Source organism: Aquarana catesbeiana, linkage group LG13 (genome assembly GCF_042186555.1).
Source record: "Aquarana catesbeiana isolate 2022-GZ linkage group LG13, ASM4218655v1, whole genome shotgun sequence".
Lineage (NCBI taxonomy): Eukaryota > Metazoa > Chordata > Amphibia > Anura > Ranidae > Aquarana > Aquarana catesbeiana.
Window position 1 is genome coordinate 135477722 of NC_133336.1, and position 17433 is coordinate 135495154.

General features: G+C 41.2%; 1 protein-coding gene across 1 annotated transcript in view; it reads left to right on the forward strand.

The window, feature by feature from the left end:
* EXD1 (exonuclease 3'-5' domain containing 1) overlaps positions 1 to 17433 on the forward strand; it is a 559324-nt gene that overhangs the window by 160720 nt on the left and 381171 nt on the right. The window lies entirely within an intron of this gene.

Below are 17433 nucleotides of genomic sequence, written 5' to 3' on the forward strand. Positions count from 1 at the left end.
TGCAGTCACTGCAATAGGCATCTGTAAGTCCCTAAAGGACCAGTTCAAAGAGGCCCTGGCGGCGGGCGGCTCTCGTTCTGGGAGGGCGTCATATGACAGCCCTCCATTTAAACAGGGAATGTGTGCGCATCCCTGTTCCTTCGGTAATGGCGTGTCATGGAGACACCGCTCGCCATCGGGGGGGTGAACAGCCATTGGGGATGGCTGTTTACCACGTGATCGGCCGTGATGAAGTCACGGCCGATCACAGGGGGTACTGCCCCACTTTGCACTGCGCATGCATGCGATCTTGAGCGCGCTGCGCGTGCAAGTCGGTGGCGCCGTGTTCCCGGGAACACAGCTTGTCACCGACGCTGGTAAACAGCCATTAGCTGTCGGAAAGGATCACAGCCGATCACTAAATGTCAACAAACCACGGTAACAAGATGTTACCGGGTTCTCCTCCTCACATACCGATCGTGTGTGAGAAGGAGATTGTGGTAACATCTCATTACCGCTTACAGTGTACACCACTCACACTGATTGCCCCCCCAATAAATAGGACCTGTCACCACCCATCAAAGTACCAGAGTACCTGTCACAGTCCATATGAGTAGCTGAGCACCTGTCACTGCCCTTCAAAGTACCCGAATACCAGTCACCAGCCCATCGGAGTACCCGAGTACCTATCTATAGCTTATCAGAGTAACCGAGTACCTGTCCCCAGGCCATCAGAGTAACCGAGTACCTGTCCCCAGGCCATCAGAGTAACAGAGTACACTGAGTATACGTTGGGGTGTTTGCTTTCCAAAATGGGGTCATTTTGTGGGCAATTCCATTGTCCTGGTGCTCCAGGGCCTTCAAAAGTGTAATAGGTGGTTGAGAAATGAGATGTGTCATTTATGCTCGTAGAACCCCTGAAGGTGCTACTTCAATGTTGGTCCTTTGTATGTGGCCAGGCTGTGTAAAAGTATCACACATGTGGCATCTCCATACTCGGAAAGAGTAGCAGAATGTATTTTGGGGTGTAATTTGTTGTATGCATATGCTGTGTGTGAGAAATAACCTGATAATTTGACAATTTTGTAAAAAAAAAAAAAATCTTCATTTTGCAAAGAATTGTGGGAAAAATTTACAACTTAAAAAAACTCACCATGCTACTTACTAAAAAGGGGTCATTTGGGGGGGTATTTGTACTTTCCTGACTTGTTAATGTCTCAAGAAATGAGATTCACCTGATGTACTGAAGGCCTGATCAGATGTGATCAGTTTTCAGTGATTGGCACCATAGTTTGTAGACTCTATAACTTTCACAAAGACCAAATAATATACACTAATTTGGGTTATTTTTACCAAAGATATGTAGCAGTATAATTTTTTGCCAAAATTTATGAAGAAAAATTACTAATTAGCAAACTTTTATGACCGAAACAAAGAAAAGGGCATTTTTTCCACAACATTTACAGTCTTTTTTTATTTATAGCACAAAAAATAAAAAACCCACTAGTGATTAACCCTTTCATGACTATTTTTGACATTTGGTGTTTACAAGCTAAAATCCGTATTTTTTGCTAGAAAATTACTTAGAACCCCCATTATATATGTTTAGCAGAGAATCTAGAGAATAAAATGGCGATTGTTGCAATATTTTATGCCACACGGTATTTATGCAGCGGTGTTTTAAACACAACTTTTTGGGAAAAGGTACACTTTCATGAATTTAAAAAAAAGAAACAGTAAAGTTAGCCCAATTTTTTTGGTTTAATGTGAAAGATGATGTTACGCCGAGTAAATAGATACCAAACATGTCCCGCTTTATAATTGCACGCACTCGTGGAATGGCGACAAACTACGGTACCTAAAAATCTCCATAGGCGACGCTTTAAATTTTTTTTTTACGGTTACCAGGCTAGAGTTACAGAGGACGTCTAGTGCTAGAATTATTGCTCTCACTCCGACGATCGCGGCCATACCTCACATGTGTGATTTGAACACCGTTTACATATGCGGGTGCGACTTCCGTATGCGTTTTCTTTGCTGCGCAAGCTCACAGGGGCGCTTTAAATTTTTTTTTTCTTATTTTATTTTTATATTGTGTTTAAAAAAAAAATTTGATTACTTTTATTGCTGTCACAAGAAATGTAAACATCCCTTGTGACAGCAATAGGTGGTGACAGGTACTCTTTATGTAGGGATAAAGACCCCCGATCCCTCCTTTGCACTTCAAAGTATTCAGATCGCCGTTTTCGGCGATTCTGAATACTGTATATTTTTTTTTAAAACTGGCGCCTTTGGCAGCCGCGTAAACGGGAAGTGATGTCATGACGACGCTTCCGTGTTTACATTCAGGAGTCTGGAACAAAGCAGTTTCCGGCTTTGTTCCAGTCGGTGGCTAGCCGCCGGAGGCGGCGGATTGTTGATCGGGTCTCCCGGTGGATCGGGAGGCTCGTTGAGAGCGGCAGGAGGGGGGGACGTCCCCTCCCGCTCCTCCGGTATAACAGCCGAGCGGCTTTTAGCCGCATTGGTTGTTATCCCTGGAAAGGCTCTAAAAAAACGGTACCGGGATGATGCCTGCAGCTGCAGGCATCATCCCAGTATAACCCCGAAAGCCGAGGTCGCACATCTGCGTACGGCCGGCGGGAAGGGGTTCAATACCACCAATAGAAAGCTCTATTTGTGTGAAAAAAGGACGGGTACAGTGTTGCATGACTGAGTAATTGTCATTCAAACTGTGAGAGCACTGAAAGCTGAAAAATGGTCTATACATATGTATATACAATCCGTGGCTCTATCCAACTTTATATTTATTCTAATTCCATCTAATTTAATTTAATCTAATCCAATCTTATTTCAATTTAATTTAATCTATTTCATTTCGTTGAAAATTAGATTTAATTCATCTTAATTTATTATTTATTTTATATACCTATCCTACTAAGAAAATATACTAAAATTAGTGTTCATTCTCTCACCTTAAATGACTATCATCACTATTATTGTATTATATTATATCATCATCATCATTCACCATTTTTTATCTAATTTGTTGTTCATCATTATCTAATTAACTAATTTGGTATAACGACTCTGTTATCCCTTTCTTTGGTGTCTATTAAATAGCCTCTGTATGTACAGGTAGGGGCATCCTAATTACAGCTATACCTGAAATGTACAAAACAATTATATGTACTATATATATGTGGTTCTAACAAACCCTTTTAAATTACATTGGTAGTGTACGTAGGGGACCAGTTCCGATAATATACGGGAGTCCAAGTACACATACCTCTGTATTTTTATACGGATATTTTTAATACTGCAATTTTATTACTGAACTTGAATCATTTAATTACATACATGTGTATATGTGTGTATTTTTTTTATACTAATTTTAGTGCATCTCTTGCTTGTCTTCTAATACATGTGTCCATGATCCTATTTTTTAGTTACAGCTAGGGAACCATTTCCCCTTTTTTTATAATAGCCTTTTTTACATCTCACTAGTATCTATTTATATAATATTTGCTTAGTACTATTTATGCCTAGCATCCGACAATTGACTATATCCCCCCCAACCCCCCCCCCCTTCTTGTGTTATTATATTTATTATTTCTCCTTTAGAGGCTCCACTGTGAATCAAGTGTCCCTTTTAATCCATCGCCCAGATGTTTTTGTCCGGCTTTTGCCTCTACCTTTATCTCTGGCAAAATGGAGGCTATTTACTACAGTTTGTCAATCTCGTGCGCCAATGGGCGCACGGGAAATGACGTCATGACTGCACTTCCGCCCCGTGGACCACAACACGGAAGCGGTGGAGCGGCGTGCGTTCCACTCGGCTCTATGGAGCATAGGAACATGTAACCGGCCAGAAACTGCCAGCAATGGATGCCGGAAAACTACAGTCCCCACAGAGGCACCGTGCCTGAACAAAAGAGCCGCCATTTGCCATGTACACTATAAGGTATGATGCTTGATTCTTGATCCTAGATTATAGATTTCTGATCTTTGTCCTCTGATGCCTGCTATTCAAAAGAGAGGGGAGGGGTGTTCCAAGCAATATCGGATATGCCTTGGCTCACCTACATAGCGACATTTGCAGGACAATCTCAGTTTGCCTGCCATTGGATGCATACAGCTTTGAATATATGTATGGCTGTCAATTAAAATTAAAATCAAAACTAAAATGAAGACTAAAACTACAATCAAATTTAAATTTAAATCATATTAAAAATAAAAATTAAACTAAAATATAAATACACTATTGTCTTACAATAACGAATCCAAGGCCCATCCTTCTCGTAGGACCGCCCACCAATTAAGGGAGGGGTTTCAGCACCAATCTGAAGAGTCTTTTTCAGATGGACATATGTATAAAGACTAACAGGAGACTAGCACCACCAAGGCTCTGATGAAGAAGGGACACCTTCGAAGCGCGTTAGCCAGCAGTAGTCCGTACGTCCTCTTCCTAGGACCTGGAAAAACTGCCATTATTGGACCAATCGCTTCTGTGCCTGTATACAATGCGATTTTTTTTCTCCTACCTTTGTGAGTAGATTTTAATCTCTGTTTTTAATTAATAAATTTATCAAGGATAATGCACTAGGCTGGTGCGCTCTCTCTCTTTCTTATTACTATTAGGATAATCCCATCCTGAAGAGCAGCAAGGCCGAAACCCATAGTCCTTCTTGAACCTTTGGGATCATTTAGCCAATACACCTGTGCGCAAGAGTATTTAGCATCTATAAAGCTCAAAATTGGTCTGGGTAGGAAGGGGGTGTAAGTGCACTGTATTGAGGTGGTTAAGGAGGTCCCTGCACAACAGGCCCGTGAGTTGGCCGAACTACCAAAGGCATTGTTTTGCCATAGACGCTATGAAAAACTCTTTTCACCAGGCGTCCTGCCTTGCGCTAGTACACAAGTGTAGCACCCTTTGGTTAAACAATTGGTCAGCCGATGCACCTTGCAAAAGGCTTCTGAATAGTTTCCCTTTTCATGGGGAGCGACTATTTTAAGGATGAGTTGGATAAATACGTCCAAAGGATTTCTAGTGGAAAGAGTACTCTTTTGCCAGTCAAAAGAAAGTATAAACGTCCTTCATTTAAACAGACTTTTCCTCTTGCACCAGGGGCATCCACCTCTACGCAGTGGCGACTGCCTCCGCCATCAGACTCCAGAGGAAAACGTCAGGCCCAGGCACAAAAGAAGACCTGGGGCCGGGAATCTGCAAAGCAGAATACTAAAGCCTCATCGTGAAGAGGCGCCCCCCCCCCCCCTGCCAGAGTGGGGGGAAGACTTCTGCAATACTCAGAAGTCTGGCAAAAGGAAATTCAGGACAGATGGGTCATCTCCACAGTGTCTCTCGGATACAAACTAGTATTTTGGGAGTTTCCACCGTCTCCTTTTCTGAGATCAAACGTTCCCAAAGATCCAGGGAAAAAGCAATCTCTCTTTCAAGCATTAGACCGATTATTGGCTCAGGGGGTGATCATACAGATCACCACAGAAAAGTAAGGTTTGGGGTTTTATTCAAACCGGTTTACTGTACCAAAACGAAATGGAGATGTCAGACCCATTCTTGATCTAAAGAATCTAAATCAGTTCCTGAAAATCCGCTCCTTTCGCATGGAGTCGATCAGGTCAGTAGCTTCTATCCTACAAGGAAAATAACTTCTGGCGTCCATCGACAGCAGGGATGCATATCTGCATGTCCCTATATTTCCAGCTCACCAAAGGTTTCTGCAATTCGAAGTAGAACAGCAGCACTTTCAGTTTGTAGCCTTGCCCTTCGAGCTAGCTACAGCACCCTGGGTGTTCACAAAAGTGCTGGCGTCACCTCTAGCCAGGTTAAGGGCACAGGGCATAACAGTCTTGGCGTACCTAAATGATTTATTGCTAATAGACCAGTCAGTAGCTCGCTTGGAGCAAAGTGTACACATTACAACCAGTTTCCTGGAAAGTCCTGGGTTGGATTCTCAACCTAGAAAAGTCTTCCTTAAAACCGCTAAAAAAGCTGGAGTATTTGGGCCTGCTCATAGACACAGCCCAGAAAAAGGTGTTTTTGCCTCAGGCAAATATCAACCCTGTATGAGAGCTGGTGCGGAATGGTCAGGTCGAAAGGAGATCCCTCAATTCGCCTTTGCATGAGGTTGTTAGGAAAGATGATGGCTTCGTTCGAAGCAGTTCCCTATGCCCAGTTCCATTCGAGACTGTTGCAAAACAGTATCCTGTCTGCTTGGAACAAAACGATCCAAGCTTTGGACTAGCCAATGCGGCTGTCCCCAAGGGTGTCCCAAAGCCTCAATTGGTGGTTACTAACACAGAATCTGCTGAAAGGAAATTACTTCAGACCAATTATCTGGAAAGTAGTAGCGACAGATGCCAGCCTTTCAGGCTGGGGAGCAATACTAGAGAAGACGACTGTCCAGGGACAGTGGTCAAGAACCGAAAGAGCCTTGCCCATCACATCCTAGACATTCGGCAGTGCGTCTGGCTCTAAAGGCGTGGACTTCCAGGTTAAGGGATTGTCCTGTCAGGATCCAATCCGACAATGCCACAGCTGTGGCCTATATCAATCACCATGGGGGCACCAGGAATCTTTCAGCGCAGAGAGCGGTGAACCATATTCTAACATGGGCAGAGAGGAATGTTCCATCCTATCAGCAGTCTTCATTCCGGGAGTAGAAACTTGGCAGGCGGACTACTTAAGTCGCCAGCAGTTATTCCCGGGGGAATGGTCTCTTCACCCCGACCTTTTTCAGGCTGTTTGGCAAAGATGGGGGACTCCGGACGTAGCTCTTCTAGCATTCAGATGCAACATCAAGTTGGTCAACATTGTGTCCAGGACAAGGGATCCACTCGCATGCGGACCTGATGCGTTGGTGACCCCATGGAATCAGTTCTCACTGATCTATGCATTCCCCCCATTCAGTTGCTACCTCGAGTTCTTTGCAGAATCAAGCTGGAAAGAAAGCCAGTAATTCTGGTAGCACCAGCATGGCCCAGAAGGTCATGGTATGCAGAAATCGTAAAGATGGCAGTGGAAGATCCAAATTCCCTTCCACTAAGGCCAGACCTGCTCTCACAGGGGCCGATATTCCATCATACTTTACGAACGCTAAATTTGGCGGCTTGGCTATTGAAACCCACATTCTGAAGAAACGTGGGCTTTCCGGGTCAGTTATCTCTACTGATTAATGCAAGGAAGCCAGCTTCCAGAACTATATGTTAGAGTCTGGAGAGATTATGTTTCCTGGTGTGAATCCAAGGGTTGGCACCCTCGGAGATATATCATAGGCAGAATTCTTGCCTGTCTACAATTAGGGGTAGAGATGTTGGCCATGAGTACTATTAAGGGCCAAGTCTCTCAGCCTTATCAATCTTATTTCAAAGATCGCTTGCCACGCATTCTTTAGTCCGGGGGTTTCATGTAAGGATTGATGCAGATTAATCCGCCAGTTAAATCACCTTTGAGCCCTTGGGACTTGAACTTAGTTTTGTCAGTGTTACAAAAACAGCCATTTGAACCAATACAGCATATTCCCTTCTGACAAAGAAGCTGGTGTTCTTGGTTGCTATATACTCAGCAAGGAGGGTTTCAGAATTGGCTGCTCTTTCTTGTAAAGAGCAATACTTGCATATACACAAGGAGACAAAGTGGTGTTACGCACTCGTCCAGACTTTTTACCAAAAATGGTTTCAGGTTTTCACCTGAACCAAGATATTGTCCTGCCATCGTTTTTTCCAAAACCATGTTCCAGGGAAGAAAAGTCACTACATTGTCTTGATGTGGTGAGAGCAGTGAAAATCTATTTAAATATAAAGACTGAATTCACCAAGGGAAAATTGAAGATGAATAGTGGCGCTGATCCCCAGGTGGTGGGGAAATGTAGAACACTCCTATACAGCCAGTGAACTGGATATGGATGTGTACTAGATGATACACTCTAATGAATCAATTACTACTAAATGAGGAAAATAAAATATTATTGCCCAAAATTAAATTATATATCTGAGCTAATGAACTGCAAAAAGAATTAATGTATATACAAATCACCCTGTGAAAGTGGTAAGAGATATATATATCCCAAAAAACTCCATGAATACTGAAAAGAAAAATACAGCAACCAAAAAATGTGTACTGAATAGTCCCAATAAATCGTGAAACAAAAAATGAAGAAAGTCCAAAAGAAAAGTCCAACAGAAGTGAAGGTGACCCTGAAAACTGCTCAGCTGCGTCTCAAACCATCCACCACACCTCTGTGACGTGATTCCACTCCCTTCTGAAATTTAAACTCATCAGCTATTAAGGCCTCTCACTCTCGTGTTTGGCCTGACAGAGCCTCTAACCCACTATCATGGGGGTCAGCATGTGAGCATACACATTCACAGCTCCATAGATTAAACGATTTCTTTATGTTGGTGGTGTGACATATAAATAAAAGAAGCTCCAATAGTGTAATACCATTTAAAAGATTTAATCACACATAAAAACAACTTCAATGAACTCACATTTGAAAATAAAACCAGTAAGCAAATCACTTCACAACATACGGGAATATCTCACGGCAAAGCATGCGAGGGCAATTGAAAATACAACAGGCGGCCACGGCGGACCCAGGAAGTGTGTGCGCTCACGTTCGTCTCACCCGTCCGCAGCACTCGTCCCTCCACTGGTCCTCCGCTCCGTCCCCCTTCACTCCTTCCTTTATCACTCGTGTAGAATCGCCGTGTAGCCACGATTCGGCTTACTGACTTGCTTACTGGTTTTATTTTCAAATGTGAGTTCATTGAAGTTGTTTTTATGTGTGATTAAATCTTTTAAACGGTATTATACTATTGGAGCTTCTTTTATTTATATGTCACACCACCAACATCACAGGTGGGTTTGCTTTAAGAGCATATTAAATAAGGGCATTAGCCAATGTATCCCATTGGGTAATAAATTTAAAAGAGCGAACAAACATCCTGGATGGCTTAACTCCAATGTAAAAATGCATATAAAAGCAAAGGAGAAGGCCTTAAAAAAATACAAGGTTGAGGGATCATCCTCAGCATTCAGAATTTATAAAGAATGCAATAAGAAATGTAAGGGTGCAATTAGGATGGCTAAGATAGAACATGAAAGACACATAGCGGAGGAGAGCAAAAAAAATCCCAAGAAATTCTTTAAGTATGTAAACAGTAAAAAAGGGAGGACAGACCATATTGGCCCCATAAAGAATGAGGAAGGACATCTGGTTACAAAGGATGGGGAGATGGCAAAGGTATTGAATTTATTCTTCTCCTCAGTCTTCACGAGTGAATCGGGGGGCTTCAGTAACCAAAACTGCAGTGTTTATCCTCATGACACAACAAAGGAAGCCCCTACATGGTTAACAGAGGACGGAATTAAAATTAGACTTGAGAAACTTAACATTAATAAATCACCGGGACCAGATGGCTTGCATCCGAGGGTACTTGGGGAACTCAGTCAGGTGATTGCCAGACCGTTGTTCCTAATTTTTACAGACAGTCTATTGACTGGAATGGTACCAGCTGATTGGAGAAAAGCCAATGTAGCACCAATATTTAAAAAGGGCCCAAAAAACATCCCTGGGAATTACAGACCAGTTAGCCTAACATCAATAGTATGTAAACTCTTGGAGGGGATGATAAGGGACTATATACAAGATTTTAGTAATAATAATGATATCATTAGCAGTAATCAGCATGGATTCATGAAGAATCGTTCTTGCCAAACCAATCTATTAACCTTCTATGAGGAGGTGAGTTGCCATCTAGATAAAGGAAGGCCCGTAGACGTGGTGTATCTGGATTTTGCAAAAGCATTTGACACAGTTCTCCATAAACGTTTACTGTACAAAATAAGGTGCGTTGGCATGGACCATAGGGTGAGTACATGGATTGAAAACTGGCTACAAGGGCGTGTTCAGAGGGTGGTGATAAATGGGGAGTACTCAGAATGGTCAGGTGTGGGTAGTGGTGTTCCCCAGGGTTCTGTGCTGGGACCAATCCTATTTAATTTGTTCATAAACGACCTGGAGGATGGGATAAACAGTTCAATCTCTGTATTTGCAGACGATACTAAGCTAAGCAGGACAATAACTTCTCCGCAGGATGTGGAAATCTTGCAAAAAGACCTGAACAAATTAATGGGGTGGGCGACTACATGGCAAATGAGGTTCAATGTAGAAAAATTTAAAATAATGCATTTGGGTGGCAAAAATATGAATGCAATCTATACACTGGGGGGAGAACCTCTGGGGGAATCTAGGATGGAAAAGGACCTGGGGGTCCTAGTAGATGATAGGCTCAGCAATGGCATGCAATGCCAAGCTGCTGCTAATAAAGCAAACAGAATATTGGCATGCATTAAAAGGGGGATCAACTGCAGAGATAAAACGATAATTCTCCCGCTCTACAAGACTCTGGTCTGGCCGCACCTGGAGTATGCTGTCCAGTTCTGGGCACCAGTCCTGAGGAGGGACGTACTGGAAATGGAGCGAGTACAAAGAAGGGCAACAAAGCTAATAAAGGGTCTGGAGGATCTTAGTTATGAGGAAAGGTTGCGAGCACTGAACTTATTCTCTCTGGAGAAGAGACGCTTGAGAGGGGATATGATTTCAATTTACAAATACTGTACTGGTGACCCCCACAATAGGGATAAAACTTTTTCACAGAAGAGAGTTTAATAAGACTCGTGGCCACTCATTACAATTAGAAGAAAAGAGGTTTAACCTTAAACTACGTAGAGGGTTCTTTACCTCTAGAGTGGCAAGGATGTGGAATTCCCTTCCACAGGCGGTGGTCTCAGCGGGGAGCATTGATAGCTTCAAGAAACTATTAGATAATCACCTGAATGACCACAATATACAGGGATATGTAATGTAATACTGACACATAATCACACACATAGGTTGGACTTGATGGACTTGTGTCTTTTTTCAACCTCACCTACTATGTAACTATGTAACATAAGGAAATCGTTTGATCTATGGAGCTGTGGATGTGTATGCTCGCATGCTGACCCCCATGATAGTGGGTTAGAGGCTCTGTCAGGCCAAACACGAGAGTGAGAGGCCTTAATAGCTGGTGAGTTTGAATTTCAAAAGGGAGTCCCCTTCACTTCTGTTGGACTTTTCTTTTGGACTTTCTTCATTTTTTGTTTCACGATTTATTGGGACTATTCAGTATACATTTTTTGGTTGCTGTATTTTTCTTTTCAGTATTCATAGAGTTTTTTTGGATATATATATCTGTTACCACTTTCACAGGGTGATTTGTATATATACATTAATTCTTTTTGCAGTTCATTAGCTCAGATATATAATTTAATTTTGGGCAATAATATTTTATTTTCCTCATTTAGTAGTAATTGATTCATTAGAGCGTATCATCTAGTACACATCCATATCCAGTTCACTGGCTGTATAGGAGTGTTCTACCTTTTCCCACCACCTGGGGATCAGCGCCACTATTCATCTTCAATTTTCCCTTGGTGAATTCAGTCTTTATACTTTTTTATAAAGTGGCAGCTCCGATAAGGTTCTGACATTTTGAATTATAGCGCAGAGGTGGAAATACAGGTCTGGGGCGACGTTTTTTGAACCTGTATACCTTGTTTTTAAAATCTATTTAAAGACAACTGCTCAGATTCGAAAGACTAATGTCTTATTTATTCTGCCAGAGGGTCCTAAGAAAGGACAGGCAGCATCGAAATCCACTGTCGCTAAGTGGATTTGGCAAGTTATAATTCAGACTTATGATTTAAGTAGGAGATTCCTCCTTTTCAAGTCAAAGCGCACTCTATCAGGTCAGTTAGTGCTTCTTGGGCAGTGCGTCACCAGGCCTCCCATGGCTCAGATCTGCAAGGCCGCAACTTGGTCATCAGTACATACATTCACAAAATATTACATCAAACGACACATATATGGGAGTCTGATGGGGCTGCACACCCCAATACAAGTATTTGAAAAAAATGGAAGATTCCCCATGGGGCTTTTTAGCAACAAATATGAGTCAAAAAGGTTTGTAAAAAATCGCTAATTTTATTATCAGAAAACAGACATTGAATACAAAAGTTAAAATATGAGCTCTGGTATGTACAATGCGAGAACGTTTGAGTTGGAAAAGAAAAGATGGTTATGCCCTATGGTGTGATTTGGAGATGTATACCAATGGGTGTTTACCCACAGTATTTAATTATACCATCTGATGTTAAGAAAAGCCCCAATGCATTTTGACCGTCTTCTTCAGGGGGTCCTTACATTTCTATAAATACATCAAAAAGGCAAATTACAATATTTCATTACATGTAAACACCTTTCATTGTACATTATCATGTGTTCAACTTGACAACCACAGTATATTTACCCTTTACACCAACTGGGCTCGCTTATCTAGAGACTTCTTTTTGTTTAAAATAAGAGACCGAAGATTCCCCCCAAGATGATCCCGGACCCAGCTAGGGAATTGTCCTCATCCCTACCCCAAAGGAGCAAGACGTAGGGATGAGGCTTGCAAGTGGTCACAGAATGGTATGCTCCCTCGGGGGGAAGTGCAGGGAACAAGACAACTGAAAATTATTTTGGTTATAACAATTAGTATACTATATGTTATAGTAAATAATTTTTACAGTTATGACAAAAGTGAGAACAATAAATCTATGGAGGGGTAAATAAGGAGGCGGACATTTATAGCTATTCTAAAAAAAAAAAAAAAAAGGAAATTCTCAAAGATGAGTTTTTCGCTAAGGATCCTACCAGGAACAGATAATTACAAGATATTTAAATATATTATAGAGAGATCCCCATGTTGGGGGATCCGCAGAGGATGTATTTCATCTCCACTACTTAGGCATTAGCATGACTGAATGTGCATCACAAAATTTGTGGTTTCATTTGATGATATGTAAATAATAAGATGATTAGATTTTTATCTGTGTATTATTTAACATACATTAGATAATAAAAGTGGTTAGCACCCGCATTTTCCAATTTTTTGCCACTGTGGGGAGTGTTCACCTTGCTGGCGGCGTTCTGTGATTTCCTCCGGACGGGGATCTGTCGTCACGTGCATGCGCGGTATGACCTCTGCACGCTGTGCGGGGCTCTGTTGTGTCACGCACGCACGTCCTCTTTCACCTCCCTGGTCACGGCAATTAGGTCGGAGGCAACAGAAGTATCCTCACCTTTTGGAACGCCGAGGTGGTCACGGAGGGGCTGCCCTTAGCAGCCTGAAGGCACCCTCCTATGGGGAAGCAACTTGTGGGGAACTTCTACATACCTGCCAGTGATCTAGGATATAATTAAGATATTTAAAGTTGGGGAACCTTCACACACCTGTCAGTGATCTAGGATATAATTAACTAAGGTATTTAAAGACAGGCTCTCTATCAAGACTACTCAGTTGATTCCTGACGTGAGCACTGCTAGAGGCACTTTAAAACGATCGGGTAAGGATGGACACCAGCATCTTGCTTGGCTTCACTAATCTAATGTTAATTAGAAAGCAGTTCACCATAAAAAAAAATTTCTTAATTTAGATGCGGCATCCACATTCTTTTGACCTGAACACAGACACTGCATATTTGTTTTTGTTCTTGGACTCTACAGCGTCCCTACTATTCTAACCTAAAAACCAGGTATTTACAATATTTTTGATATTTGATGTCATATTGATTCACAGCACTTTTATTGCACTCGTATCTTCTGGCATTCCCTTTTTTGATGGATGCCTTAATGATCACATACTTCAGCCTTTTCCCCTTTTTTGTCACTATCATATCACTGTAGCATTTAGATTTAACACTTTGGTATCGCATTCATGCGTTTTTTTTTTTCCTTTTGGTTTTTTCATCACCTTTCACATTCTTATTTTATCACGGTTTGCCACACACATCTCAAATGCACCACTCTAGTAAATGCAATTATTTCATGCATTGCATGTGTAGACCCACCGAGGCAGGGTGTTGCATCACCCCTCCTCCAGCTCATTTTTTCAGTACACGTGCACTTTTATTATCTAATGTATGTTAAATACACAGATCACAATCTAACCATCTTATTAAATACATAATATTAAATGAAACCACAAATTTTGTGATGCATTCGGTCATGCTAATGTAGTGGAGATGAAATACATCCTCTGTGGATCCCCCAACATGGGGATCTGTCTATAAAATACTAAAATGTCTTGAAATTATCTGTTCCTGGTAGGATCCTTAATGGGAAACTCCTCTTTGAGAATTTCCTTTTTTTTTTTTTTTTTTTTTTTTTTAATAGCTATAAATGTCCACCTCCTTTTTTACCCCTCTATATATTTACCGTTCTTACTTTTGTCATAACTGTAAAAAGTATGTAATATAACATATAGTATACTGATTGTTATAGACATAATAATTTTCAGGTGTCTTGTTCCCTGCGCTTCCCCCCTGAGGGAGCATACCATTCTGTGACCACTTGCAAGCCTCATGGGCCGTCTTGCTCCTTTGGCGTAGGGATGAGGACAATTCCCTAGCGGGGTCTGGGATTATCTTGGGGGGGGAATCTTCTGTCTCTTATTTAAACAAAAAGAAGTCTCTGGATAAGCGAGCCCAGTTGGTGGAAAGGGTAAATATACTATGGTTGTCAAGTTGAACACACGATAATGTACAATGAAACATGTTTACATGTCATGAAATATTGTAATTTGCCTTTTTGATGTATTTATAGGAATGTAAGAACCCCCTGAAGAACACCAAAACCTTTACGGTCGAAATGCATTGGGGCTTTTCTTAACATCGGCTGGTATAATTAAATACTGTGGGCAAACACCCATTGATATACATCTCCAAATCACAGCATAGGGCATTACCATCTTTTCTTTCCCAACTCACAAATGGTCTCGCATTGTACATACCAGAGCTCATATTTTAACTTTTGTTAAAATCAATGTCTAACTGTTTTCTGATAAAATTAGCGTTTTTTTTACGACCCTTTTTGAATCATATTTATTGCTAAAAGCCCCATGGGGTATCTTCCATTTTTTTCAAATACATTCACAAATTTTTTTTTTTTTTTTTTTTTATTATCAGGTGGATGTAAGGAGGTATGAGGATATCGCCTTCGGGCACAGTGTGCTGCAGGCAGCAGTATAAGTTCTCAGGTCTGGGGGTGCCCTACGGGTTGTGTCTCCCTCCCCTCAAATAACATTGCTATGGGATGTCCCATTAATTGGGTATACCAGTGTCCATCGCCTGAAGGTGGCCCATAACCCATTAAGTTATTACTTGGACTCTGTGTCCCATGATTTTACAGGTAAGCTGTTATAAAAATCCTATTTTTTTGCGATCTAAACGGAAAAAGACAGAAAATTTGGAAAAAAAAATATTTTCTACTTTTTTGTTATACAAAAAATCCATTAAACTCAATTTCAGTCATACATTTAGGCCAAAATGTATTCAGTCACATGTCTTTGGTAAAAAAAAAAGTCAATACGCGTATTTATATTGGTTTGCACAAAAGTTATAGCATCTACAAACTAGGGTTAATTTTTCTGGAATTTTTGCAGCTTTTAGTTTAACTGCCTATCTCAGTTCTTGAGGTGCTAAAATGGCAGGGCAGTACAACCCCCCCCCCCCCCCCCCCCAAATGACCTTCAGGATTTCTAAGGGCGTAAAATGGTGATTTCACTTCCTCACTACCTATCATAGTTTCGAAGTCCATGAAATGTCAAGATAGCACAAAACCCTGCCAAATGACCCCATTTTGGAAAGAAGACCCCATTTTGGAGAGAAGCAGCAGAATGTATTTTGGGGTGTAATTCCACATATAACCATACCATGTTTGAACAATATATCATTTGGTGACAACTTTGTGTAAAAAAATAAATACATTTTAATTTTCCCGAAATATGTGGCAAAGTATAACATATTCCATGGACACAACATGCCACTCAGCAAATAGCTTGAAGTGTCTACTTTCCAAAATGGGGTCATTTGTGGTGGTTTTGTGCTATCTTGACATTTCATGGCCTCAAACGGTGATGGGCAGTGAAGAAGTAAAATCTCCATTTTACACCCTTAGAAAGCCTGAAGGCGGTGATTGGTTTTCGGGGTCCTTTACATGGCTAGGCTCCCAAAAAGTCTCACATGTGGTATCCCCGTACTCAGGAGAAGCATCAGAATGTATTTTGGGTTGTAATTCCACATATGCCCATGGCATGTTTGAGCAATATATCATTTAGTGACAACTTTGTGCCAAATCAAAACAAAGGTTGTCATTTTGCGAAAACTTGTGGCAAAATATAAAATTGTCCATGGACTCAACATGCCTATCAGCAAATAGCTTGGGGTGTCTACTTTCCAAAAAGGGGTCATTTGGGGTGGGGGTTTTGACCTGTTCTGGTATTTTATGCACAGCATTAGACGCTTGTGTCACACATCACCACCCACTCTTCTAACCACTTGAAGCCAATGCCCTTTCTGACACTTTGTTTACCTGAAAAATATATTTTTTTGGCTAGAAAATTACTTTGAAACATATTTTTTTAAAGGCCCTACAGATTAAAATGGTGGGTGTTGCAATTTTTTTTTTCACACAGTTTTTGCGCAGCGATTTTCCAAACGCAATTTTTTGGGGAAAAAAAACTTTTTTTAATTTTAATGCACTAGAACACACTGTATTGCCCAAATGTTTGATTAAATAAAAAGATCTTATGTCGAGTACATGGATACCAAACATGACATGCTTTAAAATTGCGCACAAACGTGCAGCGGCAAGAAACTACATACATTTTTGAAAGCCTTTAAAATCCTTTACAGGTTACCGCTTTAGATTTACAGAGGAGGTCCACTGGTAAAATTACTGCCCTCGATCTGACCTTTGCGGTGATACCTCACATGCATGGTGCAATTGCTTTTTACATATGACACCAGACCGACGATTGCATTCGCCTTTGCGCGTGAGCATGGGGGGGATAGGAGTGCTTTTTTTTTTTTTTTTTTTTCTTTTGTATTATTTATTTTGCTATTTTATTTTAAAACTGTTCATTTCGTTTTTTTTTTTATCATTTTTATTTTCTCAGGGAATGTAAATATCCCCTATGATAGCAATAGGTAATAACAGGTACTCTTTTAAAAAAAAAAAAAATTGGGATCTATTAGACCCTAGATCTCTCCTCTGTCCTCAAAGCATCGGACCACATCAAGATCGGTGTGAAAAAATGGTTTCCCAATGGCGCTGTTTATATCCGGCGAAACCTAAGTCATGAAATGCTCTAAGCTTCCGGTTTCTAAGGCCATAGAGATGATTGGAGCTGTTCTGGTCTCCGATCAGCTGTATGGTCAGCTGGCGGAGCCACTGGCTGCATTCTCGGGTTCCCTGTTAAAACAGGAGAGCCAGAGAAAACCATGGGGGGGGGGACGTTCCCTCCCACTGCATGTAAAAGGAGCCCAGAGGCTAATTAGCCGCTAGG